This window comes from Juglans regia, chromosome 8 (genome assembly GCF_001411555.2).
Source record: "Juglans regia cultivar Chandler chromosome 8, Walnut 2.0, whole genome shotgun sequence".
NCBI lineage: Eukaryota > Viridiplantae > Streptophyta > Magnoliopsida > Fagales > Juglandaceae > Juglans > Juglans regia.
Window position 1 is genome coordinate 6,886,465 of NC_049908.1, and position 15,143 is coordinate 6,901,607.

Consider the following 15,143-nt stretch of genomic DNA (forward strand, 5'->3'; position numbering starts at 1 on the left):
TCCAGCACATGGAAGACTGTGTTCTTGGGGCAATCCTGGAAGGGGAGGCATGCAATTCAGAGTTGGTCAACTGCCACCCAACACCCAAGTGCCTCCTGCCAAGGCTAATGCATCAGTGCAAAAAGGGAAGAATGTAGAGTCATCTTCACGTGTGGAGAGGATGAACGAAGATAAAAAGAGAAAACAGAAGTGACCAAATTGGCAATATTGACTTGCTGTTGTAATGGTGTAGTTAGGGCTTAATGACATTACTGTTATTGGAAAACTTTTGTTGTAATGGTCTATAGTAGGGTGACATTATTAGAGTGACATTATTTATTGGCAATATTGACTTGCTGTTCCAATTGAGGGATTTTGATATGTAGGGTGATATTATTATTAATCATTATCAACACAGTAAGTTGTTGTCACAAAATTCACTCCATAACCAAATTACATACAACAAGTGATGTTCAATACAACAATTAAATTCAAAACAACAACTACAGTCAATACACATCCAAAAAATTACATTAACCAATCCTACGCTATCATCAAGTAATGACGACCTTCATCAGCATAATGAGACATTTTCATGTAGATAACAGTAACAACTAGAACAATTACAATGACACCACACCATGTGCAATTATTGTATTTCTTGTGCAAATATTTAGATTTTTCATTCTCCTCATACAAAAACTGTTGGATATGTTTCATGTGCTCACTCTCCATCACTAACTTAGCCTCCAATTCCGTAGATTTTTCCTTCAACTTATTGCATAACTCTTGGATATGCTCCCTACGCTTTCTCTCCATCACTAAGTTAGCCTCCAATTCGGATTTCTCAATCTTGAACTCACGACTCCGTATCCGGAGTCTATCTCGTAGCTGGCCAACCACATCTCCGCACGTGGAGCAATGGTCATCATCTACCCAATAAAAAAATGTACAAAACCTGTCTCCACTCCCATGTTGACAACCAGGAGTCCAATATGGGCATCTCCAGAACTTCCTTTTGTAATTATCATCCGTAGTTGACACTCTTAGACGTACTCGTAGATTGCAACGGCAAAATGGGCCATCTAGTGGTGCTTTACCACCCCAGCTTGTGCTAGATGAACCAGTAGACATCTTTCACAACCTGCTGAAATATGTCAGGATTATGAGTGTAGAAATGAAACAGTTAAAAGAGAGGTTGATGAGCCAAAAAATTTATACTCTATAGACTTGAATCAATATTATTCTTTACAGACTACTGCAGCTTTATACAAAAGGAGAAAATAATCTTAACAAACTAAACTAGAACATTATCTAAGTATGGTATCGAATCAATATCATGGCAATTAAATTGGAATATTGTTGAGTTACACTGTACAATCATTTATAGCATTCTTGAGCTACAATAAACCCGAATCATTTTTTCACCTTACAACGTACAGTCATTTATAGCATTCTTGAACTACATCAAGGCGGGAGATTTGTTATCAATATTAACAATCACTGAGGTACCTGCGATGGAGAAAGCAATTTGAATGAGAGCTCTACAAAAAAACTCCTCTGCAATGGAGTCACTAACAGCTCGAAGGGGACGCCGACGTCGTGGTCGGCAGCTCACACCGTGGTCGGCAGCTTTGTTAGGGTTTGTCGTTGCCCACCTTCTTTGCAGTTGACCCCAGCTTATTTCTCCATCGCTCCTAATGGCTTCAAGACAGACGTTCTTCACTTTGAAACAAAACCATTTTTCGGCATTAATAAAACGAGTCGTTTTGGCCATGGATTTGAGGATTTTTGAATATGAAGTTCAGTTTGGGGAAATGGAAACCGATAGAGTGAGGGGTGATTTTGTCTTTGCAATGAAGGATTAGCATATGAGAAGCACGTGGGTGAGTTTTCCGTTTGATTTAACTCTCATCGTAGACAGAAGGGGGGGATTGGGACGTTATAAAAGTAAGAGGGTCCACTTTGATGCAATCAATAGTTTCGGGGGCACATTGTGAATTTGGTGATAGTTGGAGGGGGCAAAGTGTAATTAACCCTTTATTTTAATTATATTAAGTGATATGTAGCACATTTATTATCATTAAATTATAAATAAATATGCAATAAATAATCATTTAATAGTAATAAATGTATCACATCATATTTAATAGAATGAAAGTGAGATGGTAATATGGTATATAGAATTTTCTTTATACAGATGGGTAGTGCTAGAAGGGTAATGATAAATATACAATCATTTTATCACCATTTTATTATTTTTAGTATATTTGTTTTTGTTTTTATTTTTTATATATTTAATTATTAAGAAAAAATTTAAAAAATATACAATTTCATTAATAGTCACTTTCTTAACTATTAAGTAAAAAAAATTAAAAAATTAAAAATAGTAGCATAAGGGTAGTAGAAGAGTGGTAAGACTATCATTATTCGTGTTGGAATATGAGAGGTTTGAATAGTAAATTAAAATTAGATGAGGAGAGAGTTGAAAGCTGAAAGTTTAAAAAATTATTGTTAGAATATAATAAATAATTCAATTTTTTCAAATTTTAAAATAATAATAATATTAAAAAATAATATTTTATTCAATTTGTAACTTTCATCTCAACTAATCTCATCTCGATTCATTCTCTAAACGCCACTGGTTGATTAAGAGATCATGAATACTGTAACAATTACAAGTCAAATCTATCGTTAATAGAAATATAGTATCTAAAGTTGAGAATTGTTACATTCAGCAATATTACATCGCCTCCCAAAATCCATTGACTTCTTTCTTCTTTGATTTTTACTACCTTCCCACAATATTAAAAATCCTTAACATGATAAACTGTAAAAGAAAATCATAATTGTGGAGGTATAAAATATCATAACTCATAGTTGGGTCCAGCCCACCAGGTCACCACTAGGGACAAGTGGAAAAACAAGAAATAGATAAAAGAGGGACATGAGAGCATGTAAGTGTCAGAGGGAAAATAGGAAGAGAAGGAAAGCTGACACACGCAAAAGTGTCAGGTCTCATCACTGCAAACTGGCACACGCAACAAGGAGATATATAAAAAGCCTTTAGCCATATGACAAAAGGACTCTCTCTCGATCAAATCTTCTTCTTCTTATTCAGTAACTTCTCGAGGAAGATAGCGTCTCCAAACAGGAAAATCTCCAACTTTCATTGTACATTGAGATATGAGGGACCATAAGTGATTATAAACAAATATATTATAGTAGAAACTTCCTTCTCTAAACCCCTGTGGACGTAGGCATGGTGCTGAACTACGTAAATCTTGGTGTCCATCTCTCTTTATTTTCTCTTCACTTATCTGCCATGGACGTATGCATCATCACTGTATACCTGCACCGAAACATTTTCGAGGGCTCCATATGACAACGATCAAGGCCCCAATCCATTTAGTGAGCCGAGAATAACTCTTTCTCTCCCTCCGGCCTATTGTACGATTTTTCCAGCATTAACAATAATAATAAATAGACCAAGAAGGAGAAGGGGAGGAAGGTAAAAGAAAACTTGAAATTCCATTTCTTTTTTAATTTCAAAATGTGAGGGTGTGCATATGTTTATCATAAACTTATAAATTAACATGAATTGATATGATATGTTATAGTATATAATTTTTATTGTAAAATAGACTTCAAATTTCACATCAAACCACGCGAATTTATAGACGAAGGGAGAGTTTGTACTTTTTACTTGATAGTTGAATGGACAAAAATGTCCTTCAAAGCATGATCTTGCAGATGCAACGTTTTGATTGCCCTATAAGTAATTCTGCATTTTTGCCTATTATGTCCTTTGACTTTCACATTTGCATGTAGAATTCCATTGGTTTTTTTTACTTTTCACTTCCGTTGCATGTTGTATTGTCTTATTTAGCAGTTCTATATCATTTGATCCTCAATTTCCTTATTTTTGTCTCTATTTTTCTTACTTTGTTTGGGCACACCTGGTTCCAAGGAAAAGGTAATCTACATAGTTCATATCGATAGATTTATGCATTCATCATTCTCGAGTAACCCACATCTCTTCTTATTGATATCGTATTTTCGGCCTGGGCGACTCTGCATTAGCAGTGCTCGAGTAATGACCTGCACAATGAAGAAGGGGGGCCTCGCGGTCCGTTGTTCCTCCAAAGCTTAAGTTAGTCTCTATCTAGGAGCTGAAGAGATAAAATTGTATTGTAGATTTGTGTAGATGATAGTAGTTCACCTTTTTGTTGGCCGCAGGTTATGTCTATTTATACTTACTAACATGGTCTCCACGGTAGTGGAGTGTTGCTCTGTAGGAGATCGGGTGCTCATGCTGCCTACTCGTCAAGCTATAAGGCATCTAGGTTTGATGTGAGCCCATGCTGCATTGAAGGCGGCATGCTTTTATCTTCTAAGTTTCCCCCGTCTCATTATGCGGCGTGTCTTTCTCTCCAAGCTCTATTCTTTGCATTGAATGCGGCGAGCCTTCTTCCTTACGTTTCATTAATGCTTGGTGTGATCTGAGCCTGAACATTCCTGAGCTGTATTGAATGCGTTATTCCTTCTTCTTTAAGTTTTTTTTATATCTTCTAACCGACTTTCTGATGTGAGCATGGCCTGACCCGAATATCATACTCAGGTTTCGACCTGAGCCTTCCCAATATATTAGGCCCCGCCCAAACCTTATATCTGGGTTCTGACCTGGGCCTTGCTTCCAGTCTGATCCAAGAAATTTACTCCCTTCACACTTCCCTTCTATCAATTCCTTCCCTTCTTCCAATTTCACCACTTACGCTGATTACTCTTACTTTCATCACGTATGAGCAAAACAGGCATCCCCTCTCAATCACGTCCAGCCTCAAATAGGAATACCTTTTTCCTTATTCTATCCATCCAAAATGGTTAAGGATCAATGGTCCCGATAAACCAAGCCTAAACATAGTGAGGAAAGCTCTTCTTCATTCCATCCGAGCACGGGTAAGAACCCTTGGATCAGTGGACAAATCTCCACTTGTGTCTTTTGTCATATATTGCAAGGTTTGTGCGAGATGGCCTCGTCATGGCCATCTATTATTCCCAACTACCCCCAAAGTTTCGTATATGTAGTTATCTTGCATATGGCTGAAGAGTCCCGTAGTCTCGCTTAGTCCTATTCTTGCAGCCTATCATCTCTCATGAGGTAAAAAAAAATGAAGCTTTGCCCAAGGCTGGCTTTGTGGTTTGGTTTCTTGTTTGTTTGCATGTATTCCATAGACTGTTATTTCTGTAGTGTGCTTTATTCCTTCTATGAATTTTTTAATATTTTGTTTGCGTTGGCCCAATTGTTGTATAGATGTTTCATGTGCTTGGTAATTTTAGGAGTACTATTCATAGCTATCAATAAAATGAGATTTCTTTTTTGGGTATGTGGTTTGGGTCAGATTCTTTTGGAATTCTAAATGGTTTAGTTTCTTGTGTCTGGTGATTTGGGTATCGATAAAATGGAGTTTTATTCTAGTCTATGGGTTAGATTCTTATGGAATTCTACATGGTTTGATTTTTTTTTTTCCCTTTAGAGAATGTTGTATAAAATCCTTAGTTTACTTTGTTATAAATCCTAGAAAAAGGCATAACGATGTACCTATCTTGAAAATTATTTCCTTCGGTCTCTCATTTCAAAAGAGAGACCAACTTTTGAAAGTGCTCGCCTCAGATGAGCACCATGAAGAGAAAAAATGCTCTTCACCCAGGTGAGCACTATGGAGAAGAAAAGTGTTCGTCATTTATGCTAACAACGCATGATTAAAAGTGCTCATCACTTTGGCGAGCAATGAAGCACAATGATCCTCACACCAACGTGCACCGTGAAGGAGCATGCAGCTCATCTCCTCAACGAGAATCACTAAAAGGCAAAGTTCTCGCCACCTCAAAGAGCAATAAAGCAAAATGCTCCTCACCTTGACGAGCACCATGACGGAGCATAAAGTTCGTCACCTCAACAAACATCATGAAAAAACATTAAACTCACCCCCAAAAGAGCACCATGGATGAGGATGTTCACCCGAGTATAGGTATACCCTGGCCCGGGTGTCAAATACTGCCCGAGTATCCGCTTGAGTTATGACCTGGGCTTGTACCTGGATGAATATGGATTTTTGAAACTTGAGTACCCGGGTTGTACCTGGATTTTGCAAAAACATTTTTTTAAAGCCTATATTTTATTAAGATTATTTCCAGAACAAAAATTGTTAAAAACATAATAAATGAAATGAAATAAATCTCAAAACATTGAACATTGTTAGTAGTAAAATATATCAAAATGAAAAGCTAAATTTTTATGTAAAAAATAACTAAAGCTTAAAACAAATACTTGCGTTTTTTAAGTAAATGCATGTAAAACAAAAAAAGAAAAGAAAAAGAAATCGAATATTCATTATGTAAAATACATGCTAATGTGAATTTATGGTTTCTGAAGTTGAGTTTTGACTTATGTAAATTTAAGCTTTTTAGAACCGATTCATTTCTTAAGTTTTCAAAGTAAGAGCATGTTGCATAATAGAATCAGAGAATTTCCATAGCCATCTGCCGGTAAGGACCACCCTAACAGACCCAACACATCACTTTATAATAATAAATAAAACAGAAATAACTTCTTGCAAACTGAACTTGCACTTACACACTGAACGACTTTAGCATTTACTATTAAAAAGATAAACTTTAAATAAAAAAAAATCACAATTACTATCTAATGAACAAATCAGACAGACCCATCATGAAGAAAAGAAAGACCAAAATTTTATATGCTGCCTTTAATTTGTAGAGAGAAGTGGGCATTAGAGTGCGATATTCAGTGACGATCTTAGATTGATCACATGGGCTGCATCGTGGTTATTATCATGCTTTAAGTAAAATTCAAGACAAAAAAGTCTCTTTCTCTAACCGTTTTCTCTTAAAACGACTAAGATGAGTTTGTTAGTCAATTTCTGCTTCTGTTGCGGCTCCATACTGCTGCTGAAGGAGGCAAGGGTTGTATCTGCGCGCCATGGCGGGTAGAGGTGATGGTATGGAGGAAGTGACAAAGATCTAGGAACGATTGAAGCTGAGCGAGTAAGAAAATATGCCCATAGGGGTTAATTGTAGGTACTCGAAAAAAATAAAAAATAAAGGGAAGAGAAGTGTGGTTGGGAAAATTTGCTCAGAGAGGAAGATAGGGAAGGAAATTGTGAGATCAACAATGGAGAAAATATGGAGGGTAGGGAGACCGATGGAATTTCAGGAGTTTGGGCCCAATTGTTTTATCATTACCTTTGCATCAGTGAATGATAAGGAGAAAGTTATGAGTGGCTGCCCATGGCTCTTTGACAACTTCTTGTTCGTGATTAAGGATTATGATAGTGAAACACAACCACATCTGATGGATTTTGATCAATGGTGCTATTGGATACATATGCTAAACTTGTCTCTCAGCTGTATGACACAAGGGATGGGGGAACAGATTGGTGGTTCTGTTGGGACTGTGAAGGGTGTTGACGTACATGAGGATGGGTTGGCGTGGGGTAGAGTTTTAAGGGTTAGAATTGTGTGTGACTTAAAGAAACCTCCGGCAAGGGGACGAACTATAGAAGTGGAGGGGAAGAGAATGTGGGTTCCCTTTCAATATGAAAAACTGCTAAAATTTTGCTACTATTATGGCATAATTGTACATGACAAGGAAGGTTATGGGGATGGGAAGATGAGGAAACAGGGGATGAAGGGTGGGGAATTACAATTTGGTGCTAGGCTGAGAGCTCCATCAAGGAATCGAAGGTGGTTTGAGAAAAGGGAAGAATACAATAATAGTGAATCAGGGAATGAAGCTTTGCAGGGCTCTTTTGCAGGGTTAAAGGATAGGGAGGATTCTTTTGGAGATGGGGAAAGGATGGAGAAAGGAGTGGAAGTTGAGGTTGAAGGGGAGATGGGAGGAGTGGAAGTTGGGATAGGAGGGGAGACTAATGTGGTGTGCCAAACAGGCGGGACATATGAAGGAGCTCTTAATCAAGAAACTGAAAAGAATTCTCAAACGTACAATGGTGATATGGACATCTTCTCAACTGAAGGAAATGTAAACTTGGTGATGGCTGTGGAGGAAGTACATAATAAGGAGAGCTTTCGTGGTGGAAGAAAGGGCAGTTGGAAGAGAAAAGCCAATGGTAGATCAAATACTGGTAAACTTTCTACTTCTAATCCTTGGAATAAAAGACATGCTGATAGTATGGAAGGGGATAAGGGGGAGGGTGTAATGATGAAAGCAAGATGGGGAGAGGTAGATGTTGAGGAAGGGAATTTAGGGGTGGTGGCTGCTGAGCAGTCCCGCCTATTATTATGAATATCATAAGTTGGAACTGCCGAGGACTTGGCACCCTAAGACATTTCAGGACCTTTGCCATTAGGCAAAGGAAAAGAAGGCCAACATGGTATTCTTGATTGAAACCATGCTCACAGTTGGGAGAGTAGAAATTCTGAAGAAAAGACTTGGGATGGAGGGATGTTTTGTAGTAGATTTTGTTGGAAGGAAAGAGGGTTTGGCATTGTTTTGGAGGAGTAATGAGGAAGTGGAAATAAAAAACTATTCTACTTGGCATATCAATGCTGAGGTCAATATAGAAGGAAAGGGTAAGAAATGGCTATTTACAGGGTTCTATGGGCATGCTAAGAGGGAAAAGGAAGTGGTCTTGGGACTTATTATGAAGATTGAGGCCAAGAGAGCAGGAACCTTGGTGTGTGGTAGGGGATTTCAATGAGATTCTCTTCCAAAATGAAAAGGTGCGAGGTAGACCAAGAGCTGAAACACAATTAAGTCAATTTAGAGAAGTATTAGAAGACAATCAACTCTATGACTTCGGCTGTTGCAGTGGTTTCTTCACGTGGAGCAATAGGCATGCTATCCTCTCATTTACAAAAGAGAGGTTAGATAGGTGCTTGGCAAACAACAAGTGGAAGGAACTATTCAGAGGTGTAAAAGTGGAGGGCTTGCCAGTAAGAAGCTTAGACCATTTGCCTATACTGATGTCAATAGAAGGGGATGTTAATAAGCAAGGAAGATGGTAGGCGTTGTTCAGGTTTGAGGCCAGTTGGATTAAAGAGGAGGAATGTGAGGACATAATAAAGATGGAATGGGACAGAGGACATCAGATAAATGTCCATGTGAGAAGGGTGCAATCTCGATTGAATTTTTGCAGCAGGACCTTGTTGTCATGTTTTAAAAGCAAAGATAAAAGGAGAGTTAAAGAGATTGAACAGATTACTAGCAGGATTAAAGAAGTGCAGGAAGAGTTGGGACCTCATAATGTAGAGGAGCTGAAAAGTTTACAGAAGCAGGTGGGAGAGCTGATGGAACATGAGGATACTATGGGGAAACAAAGGGCCAAGAGAAACTGGTATAGCCTTGGTGACAAAAACACAAGGTTCTTTCATGAGTGTACAAATCAAATGAAGAAAAGAAGTAAGATATCTTCAATTGTAGGCAGAAAAGGGACCTTGAGGTTAGAACAAGATGGAGTTACAGAAGCTTTTAAAGATCATTTTGATGAAGTGTATAAAACTGCCAGCCCAAGAGTTGAAATGATTGACAAGTGCCTTGTAGATGTAGAAAGAAGGGTAGCTGATGAAATGAATGAATCCTTGGAGAAGAATTTTAAGAGGGAGGAAGTAGAGGAGGTTTTGAAGATGATGAGACCATTAAAGTCCCCAAGACCAGATGGTTTTGGGGCATGTTTCTTTCAATCTTTTTGGCATATTGTGGGTGATGATGTGTGTGGGGTAATGCTCCAGTTCCTCAATGGTGGAAGGATGGATTCTACCTTGAACCACACCTATATAGCTTTAATCCCTAAAGTGAGTGATCCCAAAAATGTCAATGAGTTTAGACCGATAAATTTATGCAATGTTGTGTATAAGCTTGTAGCAAAAACTCTTGCCAACAGATTAAAGAAAGTTATGGATGTTATCATTTCTAAAAATCATAGTGCTTTCATTCCTAGAAGGTTGATTTCTGACAATATTATAGCAACCTATGAAGTACTGCACTCTATGCAAACAAGGCAAAGGAGTAAGCATGGCTTTAAAGTTGGATATCTCAAAGGCTTATGATAAAGTAAAATGGTCTTACCTTGAAGCAATGATGAAGAAGCTGTGATTTGGGGATAGGTGGACTGGTTTGATAATGGAGTGCATATCTTCAGTGTCTTATGAAGCTTTAACTAATGCTAGACCAGGTGAGACTATCTTCCCTTCAAGGGAGCTAAGACAAGGAGATCCCTTATCTCCCTATCTTTTCCTTTTGTGTGCTGAAGGTCTAAGTGCAATGCTCAATAATGCTGAAAAAAAATCAGAATTGAAAGGGGTGTCAATAGCTAGAGGAGGAGGTATAAGGGTCACTCACTTTCTTTTTGCAGATGATTGTATAATTTTTGGGAAGGCAAGTTGGTTGGAATGGGAGAAGATTAATGGCATTCTTGAGCTTTATGAAGCTGCCTCAGGTCAGAGTTTAAACAAGAATAAGTCTACAATTTTTTTCAATTCCAAAGTCCACGTTTCTATGAGGGAAAGAATGATGAAGGAGATGGGAGCAAGGCAACTAAATAATTGTGAAAAATACTTGGGTTTGCCAATTATGGTTGATAGATCCAAATACAACTCTTTTAGAGTCATAAAGGACCAAGTGTGGAAAAAGATTAGTAATTGTTAAAGGCTGTAATTCAAGCCGTCCCAACATATCACATGAATGTCTTCAAACTTCCAAAGAAATTATGCATGGAAATAGTTACTCAAATGGCTAAATTCTTGTGGGGTTTCAAAAAGAAAGATAATGAAATTCAATGGAGGAGCTGGGCAAAAATGGGGGTTGCAAAAACTGGTGGAGGATTGGGTTTAAGAGAACTTGTAAGCTTCAACAAGGCTTTACTAGCAAAGCAATGTTGGAGAGTGTTGACAAATCCTCACTCTTTGGCTGCAAAGGTCCTGAATGACAAATATTTTAGGCACTCTAAAATCTTGGTTTCAAAACTAGGTCAAAGGCCATCAGTTATTTGGAGGAGTTTATGAGAGTCTTTGGAGTTGTTAAAGGAGGGATTGGTGTGGATAGTAGGTGATGGGGAGAGTATCAATATCTGGAGGGATAAGTGGATACCCAAACTGTCTACTTTCAGGATTCAAACTCCCAGAACCTTACTAACAGCTGAAGCAAAGGTCAAAGAACTCATTGATGTGGATACTAAAACCTGGAAAACAGAGATGGTAAAAGACATTTTAAATGAAGAAGAGGCAACACTTGTCTGCAGTTTACCTATTAGTTCATCAGGTCTACTTGATAAATTAATATGGGCTCATACTAAGAATGGTCAATTTGATGTTAAAAGTGCATATCACCTGAAGATGTGTAGGAAAAATAGAGCAAAGGGGGAGGTTTCAAAAGGTGGCACAGAGAACTGGAAGGTGTTGTGGAGCTTAAATGTTCCTGGTGTAGTTAAAATATTTCTATGGAAAGCAATGAACTACTATCTTCTTACAAAGTTTAACTTGTCTTGTAGGAAGATTGTTAAAGACTACTACTGCCCAATTTGTAAGATGCAGAAGGAAACAGTTTCTCATGCTCTTTGGAGCTGTGGTAGAGCTATGGATGTTTGGGTAGATAACCTCAGTCCTGTGCATAAATGGGCATCTACTGAAAGGGATATGCATGAGTTATGGGCAGACTGGTGTAACAAATTGAAAAGAGAAGAATTGGAGTTAATGACAGTAGTATTGAGAAGGATTTGGTTGAGGCGAAATAGCTTTGTGTTTGAAAATAAATTTGAAGGGCCTGATGTAATTTTTAGGCAAGCCACTGACTGTTTGCTTCAGTTCTAGAAAGCTCAACAAAAAGAACTCAAGAACCAGATTGATAGAACTCAGGCAAGAAGATCATGCAGATGGAAGGCTCTTGAAGAAGGCCAAGTGAATGTTAATTGGGATGTTGCACTAAAGGTTAATGAAGGTAGGATGAGGATTGGTGTAGTGATAAGGGAAGTGCAAGGAGATGTGTTGGTTTCATTGTGTGCTCATGAGGGAAGTGTAACTTCTCCTCTAGTAGCTGAGTTACAGGCTCTTTGGCGTGCTATGCAACTGTGTGCGGATTTGAACTTATCAAAAGTGGTTTTTGAAGGAGATGCGTTGAGTGTGATTAAAGCAGTGAATGAGACTGAAGCTAACTGGGAATGGCATGGTCAATTGGTTGAAGATATTAAAGGGGTTTTGAAGAATAGATATAACTGGACAATCAAACATACATATAGGGAATGTAATTGTGTAGCTCACTTTCTAGCAAAAGCTTATTTACTTGTAAATGAGGAAAGAATTTGGATAGAATAAGGCCTTCTAGGCATACAATACCATGTTCTAAAGGATAAAGTTGTAACAGTTGAAGAAGAATGAATACAAGTTTTGTTGTCTTGTTTTTTTTAAAAAAAAGTAAAATTCAGGACCTTTTAATAAAAAAACGACAGTTAAAAAAAACCTTATTCCAATACAGATCATACACGAACGAGTTATATAGATAATTATTTTCAACCAAAAATATGAAAAATGCATGCTTGTTTACAATGTCTAAAGTTTGTTTGTTTGTTTGTTTGGTTTTTTGTTAATAAAAAACTCTTAGGCCTCATTTGCTTTTACAGATGAGATGAGTTGAGATTAAAGTTAAAAGTTAAATAAAATATTGTTAGAATATATATTTTTAATATTATTTTTATTTTGAGATTTGAAAAAATTGAATTATTTATTTTATTTTGTGTAAGAATTTAGAAAAATTATAATAATTAAATGAAATAAGATGAAATAAGTTGAGAGGAAATTAGGAATTGTAAACACAAACAAGACCTAAATTGGATTCCATGTTTAAATTTGGAGCCTGGGTAGTACTCCTTACTTGTACACCTACTCCTAGGTATACTTGAGTAGGTAAAATCCGGGTTGGTAATTGCCCGAGTTCTGTTTAGTCGTTTAACAATATTAACTCCGGAGAATGAAATAGATTATGTGCTCTTTTCGTTTAGGCTATTTCAAAATAGACGAAATACGTAAACATTTCGATAGATATGAAATTACATATTTTGCAAATTTGAATTTTCCCTTCTTGTAATAAAAAGAGTGTTCATTTTTATCAAAATGAATATGTTTGTCTATTGTGAAAAAAGAGAGCATAATAGGTGGTAATGATATTGATTATTCTATGAAATATTTGGATACAATAAGTATTTCATCTCATATAATCTTATTATGACAATTTTTTTAAATTTTCACACAAAATATAATAAACAATTCAAATTTTCAAATTTTAAAACAATAATAATATTAAAAAATAATATTTTAACAATATTTTATTCAACTTTCATCTCAACTCACTATCCAAATTGTACCTAAAAAAAATCTAAATCTCTTCCTAGCTTCCTTTGTGTTTTTGGTGCTAAATTGATATAACAAAAAAATGGTCTTGAAATGTTTATTCAGAGTTAATTCTTATGTTCAACTTAGTTTTATTTTGCTTAACTATTTTGTTTTTCTTTTTTCCTTAAAAAAATAATTTTTCTACTAAAAGGCAATGTGCTCAGGTGAGCACCATTGAAAGGCAAAGTGCCCACGCCCTCAATGAGCATCATGGAAAGCAAAGTGTACACGCCCATGCGAGCATTGCAATAGTAAAAGTCATTGACCCTAAGCGAGCATCGTGAGAGTAAATGTGCTCAATTCCAGGCAAACATTGTGGGCAAAAAAGTGCTCGCTCTTAAGCGAGCATCATGAAAAGCAAAAGTCATCGACCCTAAGTGAGCATCGTGAGAGCAAAAGTGATCGTCCCCTAACGAGCACCTCTAAAAGAAAAAGTGATTGCTCTAAAGTGAGTCTCATGGAGAGCAAAAGTGTTTGCCATCTCGATAAGCACCATTGAGAGGAAAGCACTTACCTCCAAGCAAGCACTGCATGAAGGGAAGCAATCCATGGATGATCATTCCAAGAACACCACTATTAAGAATTACAAGTACTGTCGTGTTTGCTTAAAGTGAAATTAAGGCGCGTGGACGCTTAACTAGTCAATATTCAAAAGACCAGTCTAATTTATGCTTGTCGGCAGCGATGGGTTACAAGTATGAAAAAATATATTTATAAGTTAGCATGAATAATATAGCTAGTGAAGTACTTACATGACATAACTCAATTTGAAAGATAAGTTTTAAAATTTGAATTCTACAAATCAAATCTTACTATTAAGTACTGTGGATAGTGTGCTCAACACATGGGCTTGAGAATAAAATAACTCACCATAAAATATGACGATTTATTGGTGAAATGGATGGGTTGCGTCTTTTCGTGAGGTCTTTAGGTTGGTTCAGTTTGATTGTTTGGCTTCGCTCACTGGACTATATACTCATGAAAAATTTTATTTATAAATCAGTGTGTAAAGCATATAATTCAAAATGTTTATATGATATAATTTGATTTCAAAAATAAATTTGAAATTTTTTTTTTGATAAGTGAATAAATTTGAAAATTTGAATATTATAAAATAAAAATTGTCGTTTAAATAACTTATGTATACAAATAAGGGTAGTGATCGGCTAACCACCCATTCACAACTTATAGACAATTTTATTACATTTAAACACATCAAATCAAAAGTAAAAGTTAAAATCAAATTTAAAATAATATTATTTTATGAGTAATGCTAGGCTACCGCCTAGCTATAACTACTGGGTGTGTTGCCTAGGCAAAATTTATATATATATATATTTTTTATTTTTTATTTTCACATTTTTTAATATTTAAAAAATAAAAAATATCAATACATTAATAATCACTTCCTTAATTAATAAATAAAAAAAATTAAATACATGAATGGTTAAAATAAAGAATCAAAATGAGAGGACAAAATAATATTATTTTTATTTTATTACATTATTGTATACAAATTATTATTTATTAGTAACTTTATCATTTTCCTACATATAATTCTCTTTATGATTTTGGTTTTATTTGATTCTTAAATTCATTTTACCTCAACTCAATTTATAATTATAATGTTTTTAAATATTAAAATAATAATAATATTAAAAAATAATATTTTAACAACAATATTTTATTATCACAATTCGATTGAACTCAATTCAATCCGACACACTCCAAACGCAGCCTTC